The sequence below is a fragment of the Sitophilus oryzae genome, unplaced genomic scaffold (genome assembly GCF_002938485.1).
Source record: "Sitophilus oryzae breed Bouriz unplaced genomic scaffold, Soryzae_2.0 scaffold_866_pilon_pilon, whole genome shotgun sequence".
Classification (NCBI taxonomy): Eukaryota; Metazoa; Arthropoda; class Insecta; order Coleoptera; family Curculionidae; genus Sitophilus; species Sitophilus oryzae.
In genome coordinates this window covers 255,082-280,472 of record NW_022147490.1, presented here as the reverse complement: position 1 = coordinate 280,472, position 25,391 = coordinate 255,082, and the positions used below count along the sequence as shown (strand labels likewise).

Here is a 25,391-nt window from a genome sequence, read left to right as displayed (position 1 = left end):
TATTTAAGACTCACCCTGTATAATACTGTTTATGATTTATGTAATGTCACTGTCATTGAAAAATAAGATTATTATTGTCTGTTGCGCAGTTACTCTACCTTCCAAATAATAAAATATCTTAAACACATTGTAAGTATATTTCACTGGCATTTTTCTCGTCTATGTTCTAATTCCATTTATAAATTGAACATAACCTTTAGAACTTTGGAGAATTTTTACAATTACAGAACAAAATAAATATTTAATAAATTTTGCTTTTGCGAGAGTTCAAGAAAGCACTATACTTTCCCATTAAAAGATTAAATTTTGCCCGAACTATCACGCAAACCACATTAAGCGCCCTCAATACATCCTCATAGGTACTAGCCGCACCAATTCCATCAGACGACACGTGTTAGCAAAAACCGCAGTACGTTTGGCCAATATACGTCTCGAACGCGTTCTGTTCCAGGCATCAGGCACACCAGGGGCTTGAATAACTGGATATTGAATAATTTCGAATGTTAGTACATAGATATGGAAAATTATTGTCCTGTTAAGCTACCAATATGATTGCGAAATCCCTGGATACATTAATAAAATATTACGTCGTTATGATGGAGCGTGTGTGGATAGAAAGATATGTATATTGGCAGCAGCGGCGGCGTGGCGTGTCGTCAATACAAGGGGATGTAATAAGAACTGCAATATTAGCATTTTACCAACACAATAATAGTTATTTTTTATACAAGACGATTTTTTTTTAGAATTTAGAATGAGTGGGAGGGGGGTTAATCACTGCGACCTTACAGATCCATTTTGTCCCCCTTTCTTGAGTCATAACTCATCATACAGTTCCAGGGCTTTGACAAAAGCCAGTATCTGGGACGGTTTTATAGAGGGTAGTTCTCCATCTCCAATATCAGTCAAAAATTCATGGCACGAATGGTTGTCGTCTCGGCGCACTCAGTGATGAGGTGTACTGGTGTTTCCCCATCTTCCCTACAGAATCTGCATTCGCCGTTTCTTCTTAGTTACAAGACGATAAAATGGTATTTTATCGATGAAACCGCGAGTGAATTAATTTCGGCAGACGATAATGCAATTTTATCGTCGTGTATAAAACAATATTTTTTCCATAGCGAGTTACGTTTTAAAAAATATTCAGAAATTATTATTTCAAGGAATTTATTACGAGTAGAAAAAATATTGTGCTGGGGTGGCGTTGGTTAGGTTAGAAATAAAGTTTTTAACCTATCCTCGCTGTTAAATTGTGGTTAAAGTTATCATTTAATCTACCGTTGCGGTTAAAGTAGGGTAAAGTAAGGTAAGTTGGTGATATTTTTGTTTGAACATGGGCAATTTGAATTCGTATGAAGATATATTATTTTTCCAACTTACCTATCCGGAAGGTTTATGTTTCAAACAATCGCTTATATACAGGGTGGTCCGAATTGTATTCCGGAAACTTCGGCAGCATATTCTGCAGATAAAAATAAGTAAAAAAGTTCGTATAAACGTATGTCCAAAAATGCTTAGTTTTGGACCTCATTGGAGTTTCAATTTTATTTCTATTTTTTCCAAATAATTTCTGAAGTAAGGTCAATATTTGGATGAAAATTGGTGTCTGAGAGTTTTTTGACATGAGAAATTTGATTTTGATGTCAAGATGACTCCTACTAGTAGAGGGCGCCACCTACATATTTTTTAACTTGTTTGAAGAGTAATAATTTTTCGTCCGTACCTGTATAAAACTACTGAGTGAAAAAATATACATTTGCGACGTTTTTTACATGAAAAAGATTTCTTGGTAAAAATTGCTACGAGTAATGGTTTTTGAGATATTTGGAATCGAAATTATCAATACCTGTCATCATTGACATAAACTAAACATGTTGACTAAATAGTTATTAGACTGAAATCATAAATTTGAAATGTTTTTTTTTTTAATGTTTTTCTAAAAGTTCAATAAAAACTGTTTTATCATCATTTTTACAGAAAAAATTATGATTAATTTAAAAAAATAAAAATTTCCCAAATTTATTATTTTAGTGAAATAACTCTCTTCTCAACGTGTTTATTTTTTTGTCAATAATGACATGTATTGTCTATTTCCATTCTAAATATCTTAAGAACGGTTGCTCGTAGCGATTTTTACAAAGAGATATTTCTTACGCAAAAAGTCACAGAGATGTACTACATCACATTCGGTAGTTTTATACAGGTACAGACAAAAAGTTATTATGCTTCAAAACAGTTAAAACACATGTAGGTGGCGCTCTCTACTAGTAGGAGTCATATTGACACCAAAATCAAATTTCTCATGTCAAAAAACTCCCAGACACCAATTTTCATCCAAATATTGACGTTACTTCAGAAATTATTTAGAAAAAATCGAAATAAAAATGAATGTGTGGTATGATTTTTAACAATTTTTATCTGCAGAATACGCTGCCGAAGTTTCCCGAATACAATTCGGACCACCCTGTATACAAAACGATAAGATGATGTCAATTTTGACAGAAAAAATCCATTTGAAAAAATACAAATTGGTTAGGTAATTTGGTTATAGGTAAGTTAATTTGGTGATAGTGGAAAGGTATTTTGGTTATATATGAGATTACGAGCAGTTGAAAATAAGATGGCTGAAAATGTTTAAGTTTATTACAAAACAAGTATTTTACCTAGTAGAAATAATAATAATATTTTTTCGTTTGAAGACTGCTCATCACAACCGTCGCTCATAAAGATGTCTTCATCGTCAGGTCTCGTTTGACAATTTGTGTAATACGGAACACAGCAAAAAGAGCACTGAACCCATAAGGCACCATTTTTAACGTTCACATCTTTTCGATAGCTGATTCACACCTCAGTGCCAACCATCATCATCCTGTTCTTTCTTGTTCTTTTTTGTGGACTTTCCTTTCGAAGAACATTTTATGTTAGACGCTCTAGAGTTTACTAATCCCGAAGGTCCTGCTTGTAGCTGTGTTGGTAATTCCGGATCAGTTAGCCATTTTGCAGAGTCTCTGGTTTTAGTCCGTCGTGTTGCTTTGCTGGCTAAACTTGCAGAAGGCAGTAAAAACAAATTGTCGACGCTGGATTTCTCCAAAAGGGGATCAGAAGGAACAACATCATCATTTTTAGTAACTGACTAAAACACTAACATCCTTAAAAAGTCTTCTAAAAAGTGCATTTATAATTTTATTTAAAAGTGTGTCCTAACATTCACGTTTTGCATGCAAAATCGCTAAGTACATGGCCGAATAACTTAAGCCCCCACAAGAGCAAACAATATTTTAAGCTCATTATTATTGTACCACATTAAAAAGTAGCATATTCCCTATGGGATAACACAGGAACGAACTCTAACCTTTCAATAATTCGCCAACTACAAATAAAATCAATTTATATCACAAAAATCGTCAAATTGAATGACTTTATTTACCGGCACGAATCAAACGTTTTCATGTAGGGGATATTAGATAGATTTCACCGACATGTTTTAAGGCCTCTCACTGAATAGGCGAGTTGCTGAAAAATTATTAAAGAACTATCACCAATTTATCTGTACCACCAACATACCTTACTTTACCTTACTATTTTATCTATTATTTTTGATAGATATAAGGCAATTTTAACAGTTGCTATGGAAAAGAAAATATTTTTAGGTAGTTTTTAATTTTGAAGTTACAAAAATAAAATATACAAAAAATGTAACAGTTTAAAGCTTAAAGCACTCCACTATTAATTTATTATTGGAGATCTCAGTGACTTTTTTAAATAAAAAAAAAGTATTACAATATTTTGAAGGGATGCGACGCTTCACCCGCATCAATAGAAGCTTCGCAGCTTGTCAAAATAAATAACAAAATTATTCTGAGAAATGTGTTAATTATTATAAATCTGAAATTACTAATTTCAATTTTAACAGAAAATTAAAGTATGTAATAAAAAATGGGGGTACACATTTAAAATAAGAAAGTTGCTGTCAACTTCCGGTATTTCCGGAAGTGCCGCCATATTAAAAAAAATATTCGATGGATCTCGTTGTGAAATAATGATGTGCAAAAAATCTCCGATCTAGATATTGTAGTTCTCTACACAGTTCTAATGTATGCGTAGCCTGGAACACCATGTATACTATTATTATTAAATTGGTATTATACTATTCAGTCAATTTTTTGTTTATTTGTATACAGTATAGTTTAAACTACACCTTTTATTGCCTTTTATTGTTAAATATTGTATTTATTTATTTGTCAATTAGAAGGGGCAATAAAAATAGCAAAAGCATTTTTTTCCAACCTATTGTGACCATTTTTTTTAAAATAATAAATTCTTAAATTCTGTTTAATGTATGAGCCAAATACCAATAAAAATATCGGAAATATAATAAAAAAAACATAATAAAAAGCGCAAAAAAGAAAATAACTAAAAAATATATCGATATTACTAGGAATTTAACACAGGAAGATTTTAAGAAAAGAATAGACATTTACATACAGAGTTCTGAGAGCGAAAATGAAGACTAATGAAAAGGAGAAAGAGCGAAAACTCGATAAGGAGACACTGGAAAAATATTAGATGTAATAAACGCTAATTCTAAAATAGAAAATACGGATAAAATCAAAGATAAAACTCAAGTTTAAATATCTTTGGATAAAATAGTATTTTCTGTTTAATCAGAATATCTCTCAGACTAATTTTAAATAAAGGAACACAAAAGATGTGCCTACTGTTTCTTTAATTAGCTAGAAAAAGTTGATAAGAACTAAAATTCCCATAAAAAATAAACTGAAATAATTACCTATACGCGTTAAAAATAATGAATTGATAGTGGCTACAGCATAACTCATTAAGTAATTATAATTTACTTTTTTAAAAACATTGTATCTATAGATTACCCGGCAAAAAAACATTAATCAACTTTTATAATATATAGGGTGAGTCTTAAATAAGTGCAAATATTTCCAGGGCTTGCAGATCTCGTCAAAAAAATGTTTTCTCTTTACCGTTTTTCAAATAATTCCAAAATAACCGAGTTTTTTTGCTTCAAAAAGAAGCTTACTTTTTTTACTTAAGTTTTCAGAATCACTGGATCTTTTGCGGTTTTTTTTTCTTGTAAATTTAATTTACTACCTATGTTGCCATATTATCAAGAAATTACGTTTTTTAACTAAAAAAAAATCCAAAATTTTTAAAAAAAATTTCTTAATCGTAAAAAAAACCTCGTAATCGTGTTCTGGGGTCGAAATATACTACAACTAAAAATATTTGCACATATTTAAGACTCACCCTGTATTCCAGTGGTTCAAATACTTTGATATATTCTATCGAGATCCGGCTGTGTATTTTCGGATTTATTTGAAAAAGAGTTTGAAGTTTTTCTTAATTATTTATTAATAACACAATCACACTGGTGTTGTAGCCGTTGTTAATTGCAATTAGCTTAATTTTGGTTAATTTTGTTTCATGGAATGATCTCCGTATTATAATTATGAAAATTTTCTGAGGAACTATTTTGGAGGCGAATTTAAATACCATATAATGCATTTTGTAGAATACAAGAAGAATGTGATATGCGTTATTGATTGCTCTTACCAGTAGAACTTGTAAAATCTTTAACCGCAGATGTAAAAGTCGAATTTGAAACACGGGATAGTAGGTTTTCGAAAGACAGAAAAGTGTATTAATATTATACGATTCTATCTTTAGTTATAATTCGTTAAATGGGTTGATTTTATTCCTTTTTTTAATTGTTTTGTGGCTCTGAAAAGAACCGATTTTTTGAATCTAGTCGATTAAGTTTTTAAATATTAAACTTTACACAATAAATAACTGAAGTTTATTTCTGTTTTTGTTTTATTCTTTTTCTTACTACTTCTTTGGTGGCCGATTTTTTTGAGCCTAGTCGACTACTGTCTATAGATGTGGAGTAGTCGTCTCTGCTTCTCCATGATCTTCCTCATCCTTGATGGTTTCAGAAATCCACATCCAGCTGCTGTCTGCCGGACCATCAAAATCATCCGGTGGTGAAGCAGGCACCCATCAGCTCGAGGAGTCAGGAAACGTTAACTCTTCATCGTCCGTTTCTTCTTTTGATTCCTCCGACTCGAAATCGCTTTCATCGTCTTCATAACACTCGGTTTCTTCCGAGGTGGTTGACTGTGGTAATGCTTGTCGACCATCCCATCTGACATAGTACAACTGGTACCAGAGGCGTTCAAAGTAAAACTAACTAAGCCTGCTCAACTTTTATAATGAGACTCTCGCGTCTTCTTGACTCCTCCCCCCCACTAACATTTATCCCCACCTTTTGGCCCTTTCTCTGTCTCATTGCGAGCTCTACTCACTAGGCGATAATAGTAATATTTATTTTTAAATAATAGTCCGGTCCATAGAGAAAGTTAATAGTTTAGAGAGTGGTAAATCGCGTGGTAAAATATTGGGAGATGGCGCTTTTGGCGCCCTCTAGTTGGCTACAGGAACGAACTATGAAAGAGCGGGAGATTTAAATTATTATTATATTTACTATTTTTAAGGCAATTAAAACTAAGAGTGCCCTTAACCAAAAACAGTGAAATAAATGGAGATACCTACTCAAATTTTATATTATCATGATATTAAAGGATACAGCATTTATAATCATTTTACCCCTTTTTATTCAAAGTCTTACACGCTAATATAAAATTTGACTATCTCCATTTATTTCACTATTTTTGGTTAAGGGCACTCTTAATTTTAATTTTCCTTTTTTTATGGGAAAACGATTAAATGGGAGGAATTGAATGGGAATGGAAAGAATGACCAATTATTGTATTTTGTATTAATTTATAATACCCCTATTCTCCTAAATATCTAGCTACATTGTACTTACAGTTAAATAGCTACATTGTACTAGTTATATACATATTTACAGTTTTATGATGACTATTATTTCTTTTCATCGTGCTATCAATTGATTCGCTCCGACTTGAGTACTATACCTCGAGATGGCTCCAGGAATTATTTATTTTTACAGGCCTAGAATATGAAGATTCACAGTAGAATTTTTGGTTTTACTGCCTATTAGAAACAAACCTACCCTCCTACATCAAGGGACATACAATTATGCCTTGTTCTCGGCCATGATATTCCTTCCATTCTATATCCAACATCCAACTTAGCAGACCTTCTGGTTCACAACAGGGCCTAGACTGGCCGGTTGATATTTTAACTGAATAGCCCTTGATATCTCTTTCACACTTTCATTTAATAATTAAATAGGATGGTATAATGGACCTGGATGGTATAATTTCTAGAAAGAATATAAGTACACTACCCATAAGTAGCGTGGAAACGTGTGCATATTATGGCGATTACAACTTTCTGACTCGTTATATCTCAGAAACAGTGGCTCTAAGGAAAAAAGTATTTATACATTTTTATAGAGAATTTTATGGTCTATAATTTTTGTCTGAGGTAATTTTATAATAAAACTTGCCGTTTTGCTGAAAATCGCAAAAAACATTTTTTTTAGATTTCTGACCTTTGACCTCGCATAATTTTTTTTCCAGTCACCGGAATGATTTGGAATTTTAAAACGTTATTTTTAATTACGTTTTCAACGATTACACGTATTTTCAGCTTGTTGTAAATTCATGTACCATTACTCTTATTTTTTGGTCTAACTTGACCGGGCTATAATAATATAAACTCATGATTCTCTAGTAAACTTTCTGTGATTAGTGCTCGAGCAACACTTAGAAATATTTTAAATTTAATTCTGAAGTTATTTTGAAGTTTCTATAATGTTTATTAGCAATTATTGAAGTTTAAATATGGTATTTTATTATTTAGTATAATATTGCTAAATGTGTTAGTTATATTTTTTTGTGTTACGTTTTTATAGGCATTAGCATCTTTAATTGAAAATTTTAAGTTTTTTTTTCAAATTTAGTTAAGTTGGTTTCGAGGTTGGTTGATGTTATATTATTTTCATTTGAAACTCAATTTTTTTTATCGCTTTTACTTTTGGGAGTAAACCTTGCTCGCTAATTGACGAACTCCACAATCATTGAACGAAAATATTTTAGTACGGTTCCCGAAACTCTAATTAATATTACCAATTAGGGTTCAGATCTTTTTGGTCATCGTAGAACCGGGCCTCGGTAACAATAATTATAAAAATATTTTTTTGTTACGTGAGGAAGTCCTTTGATACTTCCTAGCGGTTGAAATCAAATTCTTTTAAATAAATAACGATGCTATTTCTTATTGTTCTTTTTTGAAGTTCCTATAATATTTATTATGTTATGTTTTAATAGATATTTGTATTTTTAATTCAATATATTTTAGGGCTTTTGTCTCAAATTCAGTTAAGTTGGTTTATGTTACTTGTTGTGAAATTTAAGTTACCTATACTTTTTTCTTTACTTTTGTTCATGTTAATTTTTTCATGACTGATTACTTAATAGTTTGATATTATTTTCAAGTATTCAAAGTAAAATATTTCGATTATTTTGGACTTATTACGTAATCCTACGTATCTTTATCGTAAATAATACGGTAAAGAGAAAGTATGTTTCTTATCGAGATCTACCAGCCCTGAAAATATTTGCACTTATTTAAGACTCACCCTGTATAATTAGAATTATAAAAACTTGCTATAAAAGTTATAAAAATAACTTTAATAATAGTTTCACAACAAAAATTCCATAAAACAATATGCCTATCAACACCGTTTTCATCCAATGAACAATATACAAATATGATATTATTTGTGAGATTATTTTCCAGCACATATCTATTAGCTTCAAATCCATCAGTTCATTTTAAATGGACGTTTCCGAAATTTATTCGCAAATTGTACAGACGTTAAATGGATAATATGAATTTGGGCAGCATTGTGTTTATTTTTATTTGCGAATTTAGCCATCCGTGAAACAGTTAATTTAATAACAGCCCGATTGTTTAATATCATAATCGGACTCAATTTTGTTCTCAATTTTGTATTTTTTTAAAAACATAAAAAATGTTTTTTTTTATAAATAATTCAAACCGTTCTTAGCTACAGTTCATACCAAATTAACTTTTAGTCACGTGATTAAGCTTGACCGGCGCGGCGTTGCCCACTTTTATATATTTTCTTTTAATCAAAATATATTAGGAAAGAAAAATAAATTAATTATAAATATATAAACAGTCATTATTTACACCAACAAAATTCACCTTCTTAACAGTACTTACGGGGCATAAAGGGCTATTACTGCCGTTTTCCCGTTCAAAATATTCTAATAATGATTCGATAAGTTTTTATTAGTTATTATTAGTTATCTTGTACCACTTCGCACTAAAAGAGGTCCTAAAAAGAACAATGTTCGACTACAAGGTCTGCTAGTAAACACTTTTAAGCTTGTAGTTTTACTTGTTTACTGATACTTATGATCATAAAGTAAAATTTTATCACTAAAATATTAGAAAAAAAAAAGATTTTTTTTTGCTTTTTCCATTAGATTAAAGTCTATTTTTATTTAAATTTGTTTGCAGAGACCCAACCTCCTGGATTTAGAAACAGGGAGGGGGGCAACAGTAAGCATACCTTTTGGTGGTAATGGTCGTTATTTATTATTAACAAAACTTTTTGCGCGCTTTTTACTTTGGTTGAAAAAGTTTTTTTTTTAAATTTGTGTAGAGACCCCAATTGTACGTCGGCGATTTTAATTTTGATATTTTTTTGGAGCCAGTGGTATCGGCATTTAAAAAATAAAGTACGCAAAGTTTATATATTTTTTTTCTTTACATCTTGGCCCAGGCTAACTGTGCGCCTAAGTTCCGCTTCCAGTACATTATTTATATTTATAGTATACATTATCACACATTAGTTGTATTATCATATCAATGTAGCCATTAAATTTTAATAATGGTGACATTTGTGAGGTTTTAAATGCTATGTTTTTTTGCCATTTTCAAAACAGTCCTAAAAGCGTAGACTGTCGTAAACCTAATTGTTTGTTTAGGAGTTTTATTGTCAGGTCATTAGTATGTTTTTCAATTTCTATAGCTTCTAATGTGTTGAGTTTATTGTTTTTTGGAGTATAAAAGGTAAACCAAACCAATAAAATTGTCATTTGAAAATAAAAACATTACGGGCAAGCTGATTTTTTCAGAGTTTGTCAGCGACTGTCTTCTGAGTGTAAAATTAACAAAATCGGAAATTTTCCCCTTGCGGTTTTTGCGCAATAGGGGTGGTTTTTTAAAACTGTACTACAACAAAATAATTAGACGCAAATTGTACAGAGGAACATTCTCTATAAGTTCGCCTAATGAATTTTTTTATAAGTTTATTATTTCCGGACTTAGCGGCCGTTACATGAGTCCTTTCGGATGGTTTTCAAAAAGTTTGTTTTACAGCAAATTGACCCGTATGAAAGTTGTTCATAATAAATGGACAAGCAACTTTTCCTCATGAATTTTTTTTGTAGCTTGATTATTTTTGGAGATAGCGTCCAGTTCATGAACAAATTGAGGTAGTTTCATAATTTTTGTTTAGTTCTACAAATTTACCAACTTAAAATCAAATGGTGTTCATATTAAAGTTACAAGCAAACTTCTCTGTGATATGTATTTATTTCCCCAAAACGAAACATGGAATTCATCAAGTGAATGAATATTATGATTTTTTTTTATTTGTATCGTCTTCTTTTGTGTGATGGACCTGGCGTTGGCTCCTCAGATTTATTGTTGGTTTCTTTCGTTGCTTCGTATGAAGTAAAGTCGTCGTCATCAGAATATAGTTCATAAGGTAAAGGTATATGTACTCTTATTTTGAACGAGTTTTTACGGTGAATTTGCTGAAAAAAGAGTAACATTGAAAACTACCCTAATTTGTTCATGAACTGGACGCTATCTCCAAAAATAATCAAGCTACAAAAAAAATACGGGCTACTAAAACTTTCATACGGGCCAGGTGTTCAACATTGTGTTAGTTGTCACGATATATTTCATATTTCAAAAATCCCCAAAATCAGAAATCCGGGAATCAGAGAGGCCCATCATATGGTATAATAAATATCATCTTTGAATATATTTTTTAAATATTACAGTAAATTGTGAAAACAAATATAGAGTGATATATATTTTTGAGAAGCTTACGACAAGGCAGATCATATAATTTATAAATATACAGGGTGTTCCATTTAAGAAAACATAACTTTAGTACATATCTTTAAAAATATTATTTTCGTAGAATAACAGAGCTACGCTTCTGTATTCTACGTAAAGAGTTCTGCAGCAAACAGTTTGCACCTTCTCGATACATTTAACAATAACAGAAATACACGAGGTGTCCCAAATTTCAAAAAGACTAAAAGACCCTGTAGCTCAGAAACGAAGAGGGCTATGAAAATTTTGTTTACGGAATCTTCCGTTTGACAAAAAAGTGGCACAGGTTTGTGCAAACCGCGTCCTTCTTTCTTTACAAATAACGGAAATAACCTACGATTTCAACCAAAATGAGACTCCCTGTAAATACAAAGCTATGACATTCATTACATTTAGTTCACGAACTAAAGGTTTTTATCGGTTTATCTTTGACAATATAGAGGGTAAGACTTAAATAAGTACAAATATTTTCTCTTTGCCGTTTTTCAAATCAGTCCAAAATATCCGAGCTGTTTTACTTTGAAATTAAAAAAAAAATGATTATATGCCTAAATTTTGAGAACCACTGTATCTATCCCGTTTTTTTTCTCTTGTATTTTTTTTCAATTTTAAGATAGTAGATGTCCGAAAGACCGAAAAGTGTACTTTAAAATATTATACGATTCAATCTTTAGTTATAACACATTAAACGTTTTGTTTTTAAATATTTAACTTAACAGAATAAATAACGGAACATTGTTTGCGTTTTTGAACAAGTATGCTGCATTATTATAACTTAACTACTCTGTGATGTATTTTAACGATACTACAATAATGTGATATTCGTTATTGACTGATCTCACCAGTCGAAAGTTTTATAATATTTTATAGTAGATGAAAAATCGAATAAAACATACGATTCTATCTTTAATTATAACACATTAAACGTTTCGGTGTCGAACAAATTTGTTTTTAAATATTAAACTTAACAGAATAAATAACCCAAAATTGTTTGCGTCTTTTATTTTATTCCTTTTTTTTTAACATTTCTTTTGCGGCTCTGAAAAGAACCAATTTTATTGAGTTTAGTCAACTAGGACTATAGAGACATGGGCTAGTTGTGCTCACTTCTCCGTGATGGTCTTGTGTGTAAAGCTGTCAATGAGCCAGAGGGTTGAGAGAGGGACAGGAGGGGGCGGAGGGTGGTTGGTGGGGGTGGAGTCAAGACAGTCCCATTATAAAAGGAGAACTCGATCAGGGTTACTTAGTTTTGCCTTAATCGCTTCTAATACCAGTTGTACGATGTCAGATTCCGAATCCATATTTAGTGTAGAGACCGTAAGGGTTAATCGACCGGGATCTCCCGATTCAATCAACTCTGAAGAAAACGAGTCGGTCTTTAATTCAGAAACCGTCAGCTGGGATGGTCGACCAACATCACCACAGTCGGAAGAAACCGAGTGCTATCAAGACGATGAAAGCGATTTCGAGTCGGAGGAATCAGAAGAAGATTCGGACGAAGAAGAGTTAAATTTTCCTGACTCTTCGAGCTGGTGGGTGCCAACTACACCACCGGACAATTTTGATGGTCCGGCAGATAGCACGTGGATGTGGATTCCTGAATCCATCAAAGATGAGGAAGACCATGGAGAAGCGGAGACGACTACTCCACATCTATAGACAGTAGTCGACTAGGCTCAAAAAAATCGGCTCTTTTCAGAGCCACTAAAGAAATAGTAAAAGAAAGGAATAAAACAAAAACAGAAATAAACTTCAGTTATTTATTCTGTAAAGTTTAATATTTAAAAACATTTTTTTCCAAACGCCACAAAAGTATTAATTTTTGCGACGTGATGGTCTGAGTGAGTAAAAATAAATTTTTGTGCCTTGCTTGTAGTAATGTCATCAACGTACAGCTTCGCCACAAAAAGTATGATTTTTGCTCCTAATAAAACAATACTATTGTTCGATAGAAACCGTTTAATGCACACTCACCGGCACGAAAAACGGGCATCTTAAAATTTTGATGTGTATTGAAGTTTAAAATATTTTGTTCTAGTGGGCCGATTTGGATGATTTTTAAACAATTTGTAGATAAGTTATTTGAATTTTTAGTATCTGTTTCTAACTTGAAAATGAAAGTTCCCGTCTGTCAATTATACGAAGGAAAACAAAATGTTGATATTTTAGTGAAAGATTGAAACACCTTCTGGAATACGTTAACAAAGGAAGTAAATTAAAAATAATTTCATCATCTAGGTACAAGGTACATTTTTTTTTAATAGCTAGTCTTTTGGACTAATAATTAAAATAATTACTTTTTTACGGACTAATAGTGTTCCTGGATTTTTTATTTCTTTCTTTGAAGCTTGCAACTTCACAAATTATGATAGGTTACTTGTTTTTTACATACACATAATCAAAGTGATCCGTATACTCGCATATCTCTCCAACACATTGCTTCTTGAGAGAGTATTGTTTCTTATATATTTTTGAACAAATGTGTTGTATTATTATAACTTAACTACCCTATGATGCATTTTAACGAATACCACAATATGATATTCGTTATTGACTGATCTTACCAGTCGACAGCTGTAAAATACTTTATTGTAGATGAAAAATCGAATAAAACATACGATTCTATCTTTAATTATAACACATTAAACGTTTCGGTGTCGAACAAATTTGTTTTTAAATATTAAACTTAACAGAATAAATAACCCAAAATTGTTTGCGTCTTTTATTTTATTCTTTTTTTTTAACATTTCTTTTGCGGCTCTGAAAAGAACCAATTTTATTGAGTTTAGTCAACTAGTACTATAGAGACATGGGCTAGCTGTGCTCGCTTCTCCGTGATGGTCTTGTGTGTAAAGCTGTCAATGAGCCAGAGGGTTGAGAGGAGACAGGAGGGGGCGAAGGGTTGGTGGGGGTGGAGTCAAGACAGTCCCATTATAAAAGGAGAACTCGATCAGGGTTACTTAGTTTTGCCTTAATCGCTTCTAATACCAGTTGTACGATGTCAGATTCCGAATCCATATTTAGTGTAGAGACCGTAAGGGTTAATCGACCGGGATCTCCCGATTCAATCAACTCTGAAGAAAACGAGTCGGTCTTTAATTCAGAAACCGTCAGCTGGGATGGTCGACCAACATCACCACAGTCGGAAGAAACCGAGTGCTATCAAGACGATGAAAGCGATTTCGAGTCGGAGGAATCAGAAGAAGATTCGGACGACGAAGAGTTAAATTTTCCTGACTCTTCGAGCTGGTGGGTGCCAACTACACTACCGTATGATTTTGATGGTCCGGCAGATAGCACGTGGATGTGGATTCCTGAATCCATCAAAGATGAGGAAGACCATGGAGAAGCGGAGACGACTACTCCACATCTATAGACAGTAGTCGACTAGGCTCAAAAAAATCGGCTCTTTTCAGAGCCACTAAAGAAATAGTAAAAGAAAGGAATAAAACAAAAACAGAAATAAACTTCAGTTATTTATTCTGTAAAGTTTAATATTTAAAACATTTTTTTCAAACGCCACAAAAGTATTAATTTTTGCGACGTGATTGTCTGAGTGAGTAAAAATAAATTTTTGTGCCTTGCTTGTAGTAATGTCATCAACGTACAGCTTCGCCACAAAAAGTATGATTTTTGCTCCTAATAAAACAATACTATTGTTCGATAGAAACCGTTTAATGCACACTCACCGGCACGAAAAACGGGCATCTTAAAATTTCGATGTGTATTGTAGTTTAAAATATTTTGTTCTAGTGGGCCGATTTGGATGATTTTTAAACAATTTGTAGATAAGTTATTTGAATTTTTAGTATCTGTTTCTAACTTGAAAATGAAAGTTCCCGTCTGTCAATTATACGAAGGAAAACAAAATGTTGATATTTTAGTGAAAGATTGAAACACCTTCTGGAATACGCTAACAAAGGAAGTAAATTAAAAATAATTTCATCATCTAGGTACAAGGTACATTTTTTTTTAATAGCTAGTCTTTTGGACTAATAATTAAAATAATTACTTTTTTACGGACTAATAGTGTTCCTGGATTTTTATTTTTTCTTTGAAGCTTGCAACTTCACAAATTATGATAGGTTACTTGTTTTTACATACACATAATCAAAGTGATCCGTATACTCGCATATCTCTCCAACACATTGCTTCTTGAGAGAGTATTGTTTCTTATATATTTTTGAACAAATGTGTTGTATTATTATAACTTAACTACCCTATGATGCATTTTAACGAATACCACAATATGATATTCGTTATTGACTGATCTTACCAGTCGAAAGCTGTAAAATACTTTATTGTAGATGAAAAATCGAATATAACATACGATTCTATCTTTAATTATAACACATTAAACGTTTCGGTGTCGAACAAATTTGTTTTTAAATATTAAACTTAGCAGAATAAATAACCCAACATTGTTTGCGTCTTTTATTTTATTCTTTTTTTTTAACAACATTTCTTTTGCGGCTCTGAAAAGAACCAATTTTATTGAGTTTAGTCAACTAGTACTATAGAGACATGGGCTAGCTGTGCTCGCTTCTCCGTGATGGTCTTGTGTGTAAAGCTGTCAATGAGCCAGAGGGTTGAGAGGAGACAGGAGGGGGCGAAGGGTTGGTGGGGGTGGAGTCAAGACAGTCCCATTATAAAAGGAGAGCTTGATCAGGATTACTTAGTTTTGCCTTAAACGTTTCTAATACCACTTCTGCAATGTCCGATTCCGAGTCCATATTTAGTGTAGAAACCGTAAGGGTTAATAGACCGGGATCTCACGATTCAATCAACTCTGAAGAAAACGAGTCGGTCTTTAATTCAGAAACCGTCAGCTGGGATGGTCGACCAGCATCACCACAGTCGGAAGAAACCGAGTGCTATCAAGACGATGAAAGCGATTTCGAGTCGGAGGAATCAGAAGAAGATAGGGACGACGAAGAGTTCAATTTTCCTGACTTTTCGAGCTGGTGGATGCCAACTACACCACCGGATGATTTTGATGGTCCGGCAGATAGCACGTGGATGTGGATTCCTGAATCCATCAAAGATGAGGAAGACCATGGAGAAGCGGAGACGACTACTCCACATCTATAGACAGTAGTCGACTAGGCTCAAAAAAATCGGCTCTTTTCAGAGCCACTAAAGAAATAGTAAAAGAAAGGAATAAAACAAAAACAGAAATAAACTTCAGTTATTTATTCTGTAAAGTTTAATATTTAAAACATTTTTCCAAACGCCACAAAAGTATTAATTTTTGCGACGTGATGGTCTGAGTGAGTAAAAATAAATTTTTGTGCCTTGCTTGTAGTAATGTCATCAACGTACTGCTTCGCCACAAAAAGTATGATTTTTGCTCCTAATAAAACAATACTATTGTTCGATAGAAACCGTTTAATGCACACTCACCGGCACGAAAAACAGGCATCTTAAAATTTTGATGTGTATTGAAGTTTAAAATATTTTGTTCTAGTGGGCCGATTTGGATGATTTTTAAACAATTTGTAGATAAGTTATTTGAATTTTTAGTATCTGTTTCTAACTTGAAAATGAAAGTTCCCGTCTGTCAATTATACGAAGGAAAACAAAATGTTGATATTTTAATGAAAGATTGAAACACCTTCTGGAATACGTTAACAAAGGAAGTAAATTAAAAATAATTTCATCATCTAGGTACAAGGTACATTTTTTTTTAATAGCTAGTCTTTTGGACTAATAATTAAAATAATTACTTTTTTACGGACTAATAGTGTTCCTGGATTTTTTCTTTTTTTCTTTGAAGCTTGCAACTTCACAAATTATGATAGGTTACTTGTTTTTTACATACACATAATCAAAGTGATCCGTATAGTCGCATATTTCTCCAACACATTGTTTCTTGAGAGAGTATTGTTTGTTATATATTTTTGAACAAGTGTGTTGCATTATTATAACTTAGCTACCCTATGATGCATTTTAACAAATACTATAATAATGTGATATTCGTTATTGACTGATCTTACCAGTCGAAAGCTGTAAAATACTTTATCGTATATGAAAAATCGAATAAAACATACGATTCTATCTTTAATAATAACACATTAAACGTTTCGGTGTCGAACAAATTTGTTTTTAAATATTAAACTTAACAGAATAAATAACCCAAAATTGTTTGCGTCTTTTATTTTATTCCTTTTTTTTTAACATTTCTTTTGCGGCTCTGAAAAGAACCAATTTTATTGAGTTTAGTCAACTAGGACTATAGAGACATGGGCTAGTTGTGCTCACTTCTCCGTGATGGTCTTGTGTGTAAAGCTGTCAATGAGCCAGAGGGTTGAGAGAGGGACAGGAGGGGGCGGAGGGTTGGTGGGGGTGGAGTCAAGACAGCTCCATTATAAAAGGAGAATTCGATCAGCGTTACTTAGTTTTGCCTTAAACGCTTCTAATACCAGTTGTACAATGTCCGATTCCGAGTCCATATTTAGTGTAGAGACCGTAAGGGTTAATCGACCGGGATCGCCCGATTCAATCAACTCTGACGAAAACGAGTCGGTCTTTAATTCAGAAACCGTCAGCTGGGATGGTCGACCAGCATCACCACAGTCGGAAGAAACCGAGTGCTATCAAGACGACGAGAGCGATTTCGAGTCGGAGGAATCAGAAGAAGATACGAAATAAAATATACGATTCTATCTTTAATTATAACACATTAAACGTTTCGGTGTCGAACAAATTTGTTTTTAAATATTAAACTTAACAGAATAAATAACCCAAAATTGTTTGCGTCTTTTATTTTATTCTTTTTTTAACATTTCTTTTGCGGCTCTGAAAAGAACCAATTTTATTTAGTTTAGTCAACCAGTACTATAGAGACATGGGCTAGTTGTGCTGGCTTCTCAGTGCTGGTCTTGTGTGTAAAGCTGTCAATGAGCCAGAGAGTTGTGAGAGAGACAGGAGGGGGCGGAGGGTTAGTGGGGGTGGAGTCAAGACAGTCCCATTATAAAAGGAGAGCTCGATCAGGGTTAGTTAGTTTTACCTTAAACGCTTCGAGTAATTGATCTACTATGTCAGATTCCGAGTCCGTATATAGTGTAGAGACCGTAAGTGTTGGTCGGCCGGATTCACCTGTGTCAATCACGTCAGAAGCAAATGATTCGGTGCTTAGCTTAGAGACTTTAAGTTGGGATGATCGACCAGAATCGCCACACTCAACCACTGCAAAAGTAAGGTTTGGTCAACCAGATTCACCTGTTTCAAACACGTCAGAAGCAAACGATTCGTTGTCTAGTTTAGAGTCAGTAAGTTGGGGTGGTGGACCAGAATCGCCACACTCCACTACTTCAGAAGTAAGGGTTGGTCGACCGGAAGGATGAGGAAGATCATGGAGAAGTGGAGACGACTACTCCACATCTATAGACAGTAGTCGACTAGGCTTAAAAAATCGGCTCTTTTCAGAGCCACCAAAGAAATGGTAAGAAAAGGAATAAAACAAAAACAGAAATAAACTTCAGTTATTTATTCTGTAAAGTTTAATATTTAAACACATTTTTTTCCAAACGCCACAAAAGTATTAAGTTTTGCGACGTGATTGTCTGAGTGAGTAAAAATAAATTTTTGTGCCTTGCCTGTAGTAATGTCATCAACGTACAGCCACGCCACAAAAAGTATGATTTTTACTCCTAATAAAACAATACTATTGTTCGATAGAAACCATTTAATGCACACTCACGGCACGAAAAACGGGCATCTTAAAATTTTGATGTGTATTGAAGTTTAAAATATTTTGTTCTAGTGGGCCGATTTGGATGATTTTTTAAGCAGTTTGTAGATACGTTATTTGAATTTTTAGTATCTGTTTCTAAATTGAAAATAAAAGTTCCCGTCTGTCAATTATACCAAGGAAAACAAAATGTTGATATTTTAGTGAAAGATTGAAACACCTTCTGGAATACGTTAACAAAGGAAGTAAATTAAAAATAATTTTATCATCTAGGTACAAGGTACATTTTTTTTCAATAGCTAGTCTTTTGGACTAATAATTAAAATAGTTACTTTTTTTACGGACTAATAGTGTTCCTGGATTTTTTATTTCTTTCTTTGAAGCTTGCAACTTCACAAATTATGATAGGTTACTTGTTTTTTACATACACTTAATCAAAGTGATCCGTATAGTCGCATATTTCTCCAACACATTGTTTCTTGAGAGAGTATTGTTTGTTATATATTTTTGAACAAGTGTGTTGCATTGTTATAACTTAGCTACCCTATGATGCATTTTAACAAATACTATAATAATGTGATATTCGTTATTGACTGATATTACCAGTCGAAAGCTGTAAAATACTTTATCGTATATGAAAAATCGAATAAAACATACGATTCTATCTTTAATAATAACACATTAAACGTTTCGGTGTCGAACAAATTTGTTTTTAAATATTAAACTTAACAGAATAAATAATGTGGATTCCTGAATCCATCAAGGATGAGGAAGATCATGGAGAAGCGGAGACGACTACTCCACATCTATAGACAGTAGTCGACTAGGCTCAAAAGAATCGGCTCTTTTCAGAGCCACTAAAGAAATAGTAAAAGAAAGGAATAAAACAAAAACAGAAATAAACTTCAGTTATTTACTCTGTAAAATTTAATATTTAAAAACATTTTTTTCCAAACGCCACAAAAGTATTAATTTTTGCGACGTGATTGTCTGAGTGAGTAAAAATAAATTTTTGTGCCTTGCTTGTAGTAATGTCATCAACGTACAGCTTCGCCACAAAAAGTATGATTTTTGCTCCTAATAAAACAATACTATTGTTCCATATAAACCGTTTAATGCACACTCACCGGCACGAAAAACGGGCATCTTAAAATTTCGATGTGTATTGAAGTTTAAAATATTTTTTTTTTTGGGCCGATTTGGATGATTTTTAAACAATTTGTAGATAAGTTATTTGAATTTTTAGTATCTGTTTCTAACTTGAAAATGAAAGTTCCCGTCTGTCAATTATACGAAGGAAAACAAAATGTTGATATTTTAGTGAAAGATTGAAACACCTTCTGGAATACGTTAACAAAGGAAGTAAATTAAAAATAATTTCATCATCTAGGTACAAGGTACATTTTTTTTTAATAGCTAGTCTTTTGGATTAATAATTAAAATAATTACTTTTTTACGGACTAATAGTGTTCCTGGATTTTTTATTTCTTTCTTTGAAGCTTGCAACTTCACAAATTATGATAGGTTACTTTTTTTTTACATACACATAATCAAAGTGATCCGTATACTCGCATATCTCTCCAGCACATGGCTTCTTGAGAGAGTATTGTTTCTTATATATTTTTGAACAAATGTGTTGTATTATTATAACTTAACTACCCTATGATGCATTTTAACGAATACCACAATATGATATTCGTTATTGACTGATCTTACCAGTCGAAAGCTGTAAAATACTTTATCGTAGATAAAAGAATCGAATAAAATATACGATTCTATCTTTAATTATAACACATTAAACGTTTCGGTGTCGAACAAATTTGTTTTTAAATATTAAACTTAACAGAATAAATAACCCAAAATTGTTTGCGTCTTTTATTTTATTCTTTTTTTTTACATTTCTTTTGCGGCTCTGAAAAGAACCAATTTTATTGAGTTTAGTCAACTAGTACTATAGAGACATGGGCTAGCTGTGCTCGCTTCTCTGTGATGGTCTTGTGTGTAAAGCTGTCAATGAGCCAGAGGGTTGAGAGGAGACAGGAGGGGGCGAAGGGTTGGTGGGGGTGGAGTCAAGACAGTCCCATTATAAAAGGAGAGCTTGATCAGGGTTACTTAGTTTTGCCTTAAACGCTTCTAATACCACTTCTGCAATGTCCGATTCCGAGTCCATATTTAGTGTAGAAACCGTAAGGATTAATAGACCGGGATCTCACGATTCAATCAACTCTGAAGAAAACGAGTCGGTCTTTAATTCAGAAACCGTCAGCTGGGATGGTCGACCAGCATCACCACAGTCGGAAGAAACCGAGTGCTATCAAGACGATGAAAGCGATTTCGAGTCGGGGGAATCAGAAGAAGATACGGACGACGAAGAGTTCAATTTTCCTGACTTTTCGAGCTGGTGGGTGCCAACTACACCACCGGATGATTTTGGTGGTCCGGCAGATAGCATGTGGATGTGGATTCCTGAATCCATCAAGGATGAGGAAGATCATGGAGAAGCGGAGACGACTACTCCACATCTATAGACAGTAGTGGACTAGACTCAAAAAAATCGGCTAGCCACTAAAGAAATAGTAAAGAAAGGAATAAAACAAAAACAGAAATAAACTTCTGTTATTTGTTCTGTAAAGTTTAATATTTAAAAACATTTTTTTCCAAACGCCACAAAAGTATTAATTTTTGCGACGTGATTGTCTGAGTGAGTAAAAATAAATTTTTGTGCCTTGCTTGTAGTAATGTCATCAACGTACAGCCTCGCCACAAAAAGTATGATTTTTGCTCCTAATAAAACAATACTATTGTTCCATAGAAACCGTTTAATGCACACTCACCGGCACGAAAAACGGGCATCTTAAAATTTTGATGTGTATTGAAGTTTAAAATATTTTGTTCTAGTGGGCCGTTTTGGATGATTTTTTAAGCAGTTTGTAGATACGTTATTTGAATTTTTAGTATCTGTTTCTAACTTGAAAATGAAAGTTCTCGTCTGTCAATTATACGAAGGAAAACAAAATGTTGATATTATAGTGAAAGCTTGAAACACCCTGTGGAATATGTTAACAAAGCAAGGCAATTAAAAATATTTTATAATTATTTAATTAAATTATCATCTTGGAACATCTTTTCTCAATAGCTAGTTTTTTGGACTAATAATAAAATATTTTTTTACGGACTAATGGACCTGGATTTTTTATTTCTTTTTTTTGAAGCTTGCAACTTCACAAATTATGATAGGTTACTTGTTTTTTACATACACATAATCAAAGTGATCCGTATACTCGCATATCTCTCCAACACATTGCTTCTGGTGAGAATATTGTTTGCTATATATTTTTAGACAAGTGTGCTGCATTATTATAACTTAACTACTCTGTGATGCATTTTAACGGATACTACAATAATGTGATATTTGTTATTGACTGATCTTACCAGTCGAAAGCTGTAAAATACTTTATCGTAAATGAAAAATCGAATAAAACATACGATTCTATCTTTAATAATAACACATTAAGCGTTTCGGTGTCGAACAAATTTGTTTTTAAATATTAAACTTAGCAGAATAAATAACCCAAAATTGTTTGCATCTTTTATTTTATTCCTTTTTTTTTAACATTACTTTTGCGGCTCTGAAAAGAACCAATTTTATTGAGTTTAGTCAACTAGGACTATAGAGACATGGGCTAGTTGTGCTCACTTCTCCGTGATGGTCTTGTGTGTAAAGCTGTCAATGAGCCAGAGGGTTGAGAGAGGGACAGGAGGGGGCGGAGGGTTGGTGGGGGTGGAGTCAAGACAGTCCCATTATAAAAGGAGAACTCGATCAGGGTTATTTAGTTTTGCCTTAAACGCTTCGAGTAATTGATCTACTATGTCAGATTCCGAGTCCGTATATAGTGTAGAGACCGTAAGTGTTGGTCGGCCGGGTTCACCTGTGTCAATCACGTCAGAAGCAAATGATTCGGTGCTTAGCTTAGAGACTTTAAGTTGGGATGATCGACCAGAATCGCCACACTCAACCACTGCAATAGTAAGTTTTGGTCAACCAGATTCACCTGTTTCAATCACGTCAGAAGCAAACGATTCGTTGTCTAGTTTAGAGTCAGTAAGTTGGGATGGTCGATCAGAATCGCCACACTCAACAACTTCAGATGTAAGTGTTGGTCGACCGGATTCACCTGTGTCAATCACGTCAGAAGCAAATGATTCGGTGCTTAGCTTAGAGACTTTAAGTTGGGATGATCGACCAGAATCGCCACACTCAACCACTGCAATAGTAAGGTTTGGTCAACCAGATTCACCTGTTTCAATCACGTCAGAAGCAAACGATTCGTTGTCTAGTTTAGAGTCAGTAAGTTGGGATGGTGGACCAGAATCGCCACACTCCACTACTTCAGAAGTAAGGGTTGGTCGACCGGATTCACCTGTTTCAATTACGTCAGAAGCAGAAGAAAGCGAGTATTTCGAAGAAGACCTAAGCGATTTTTTCTAAGGAGGGACAACTACTCCATATCTATAATTATTAATCTACTAGACTTAAAAAAAACGGTTCTTTTCAGAGCCACAAAATTATTTAAAAAAAAATAATAAAATCATCCCGTTTAACGAATTATAACTAAAGATAGAATCGTGTAATATAATTTTTTGCAACTGTATTGCAAATATACAGTACGTCTGTCCGTTCTGTAGCTACGGGGTATCCGTGAGAGGGGAAACGACCTGGATTTTTTATTTCTTATTTTGAAGCTTGCAACTTCACAAATTATGATAGGTTACTTGTTTTTTACATACACATAATCAAAGTGATCCGTATACTCGCATATCTCTCCAACACATTGTTTCTTGTGAGAGTATTGTTTGTTATATATTTTTGAACAAGTGTGTTGCACTATTATAACTTAACTACCCTATGATGCATTTTACCGAATATCACAATAATGTGATTTCGTTATTGACTGATCTTACCAGTCGAAAGCTGTAAAATACTTTATCGTAAATGAAAAATTGAATAAAATATACGATTCTATCTTAAATTATAACACATTAAAGGTTTCGGTTTCGAACAAATTCGTTTTTAAATATTAAACTTAACAGAATAAATAACCCAAAATTGTTTGGGTCTTTTATTTTATTCCTTTTTTTAACATTTCTTTTGCGGCTCTGAAAAGAATCAATTTTATTGAGTTTAGTCAACTAGAACTATAGAGACATGGGCTAGTTGTGCTCACTTCTTTGTGATGGTCTTGTGTGTAAAGCTGTCAATGAGACAGAGGGTTGAGAGAGTGACAGGAGGGGTCGGAGGGTTGGTGGGGGTAGAGTCAAGACAGTCCCATTATAAAAGGAGAACTCGATCAGGGTTACTTAGTTTTGCCTTAAACGCTTCTAATACCAGTTCTACAATGTCCGATTCCGACTCCATATTTAGTGTAGAGACCGTAAGGGTTAATAGACCGGGATCTCCCGATTCAATCAACACTGAAGAAAACCAGTCGGTCTTTAATTCAGAAACCGTCAGCTGGGATGGTCGACCAGCATCACCACAGTCGGAAGAAACCGAGTGCTATCAAGACGATGAAAGCGATTTCGAGTCGGAGGAATCAGAAGAAGATACGGACGACGAAGAGTTAAATTTTCCTGACTCTTCGAGCTGGTGGGTGCCAACTACACCACCGGACAATTTTGATGGTCCGGCAGATAGCACGTGGATGTGGATTCCTGAATCCATCAAGGATGAGGAAGACCATGGAGAAGCGGAGACGACTACTCCACATCTATAGACAGTAGTCGACTAGGCTCAAAAAAATCGGCTCTTTTCAGAGCCACCAAAGAAATAGTAAGAAAAAAAAATAAAACAAAAACAGAAATAAACTTCAGTTATTTATTCTGTAAAGTTTAATATTTAAAAACATTTTTTTCCAAACGCCACAAAAGCATTAATTTTTGCGACGTGATTGTCTGAGTGAGTAAAAATAAATTTTTGTGCCTTGCCTGTAGTAATGTCATCAACGTACAGCCTCGCCACAAAAAGTACGATTTTTACTCCTAATAAAACAATACTATTGTTCGATAGAAACCGTTTAATGCACGCTCACCGGTACGAAAAACGAGCATCTTAAAATTTTGATATGTATTGAAGTTTAAAATATTTTGGGCCGATTTGGATGATTTTTAAGCAATTTGTAGATAAGTTATTTGAATTTTTAGTATCTGTTTCTAAATTGAAAATGAAAGTTCCCGTCTGTCAATTATACAAAGGAAAACAAAATGTTGATATTTTAGTGAAAGTTTAAAACACCCTGTGGAATATGTTAACAAAGCAAGGCAATTAAAAATATTTTTATCATCATGGAACATCTTTTCTCAATAGCTAGTTTTTTGGACTAATAATAAAATAATTTTTTTACTCCCTAATGGATCTGGATTTTTTATTTCTTTTTTTGAAGCTTGCAACTTCACAAATTATGATAGGTTACTTGTTTTTTACATACACATAATCAAAGTGATCTGTATACTCGCATATCTCTCCAACACATTGCTTCTTGTGAGAATATTGTTGTCTAAAAATATATAGCAAACA

The 25,391-nt window shown here is 33.3% G+C and overlaps 1 protein-coding gene and 1 long non-coding RNA gene across 2 annotated transcripts in view; one reads left to right on the top strand and one right to left on the bottom strand.

Moving 5' to 3' along the window:
* Nucleotides 1-25,391, top strand: part of LOC115890474 (potassium/sodium hyperpolarization-activated cyclic nucleotide-gated channel 2-like) — a 224,628-nt gene that overhangs the window by 39,196 nt on the left and 160,041 nt on the right. The window lies entirely within an intron of this gene.
* Nucleotides 6,923-7,240, bottom strand: LOC115890470. The gene is made up of 2 exons (XR_004051652.1): nt 7,067-7,240; nt 6,923-7,005 (listed from the first exon to the last, which is right to left on the bottom strand). It is a non-coding gene; the product is annotated as an uncharacterized LOC115890470 (long non-coding RNA).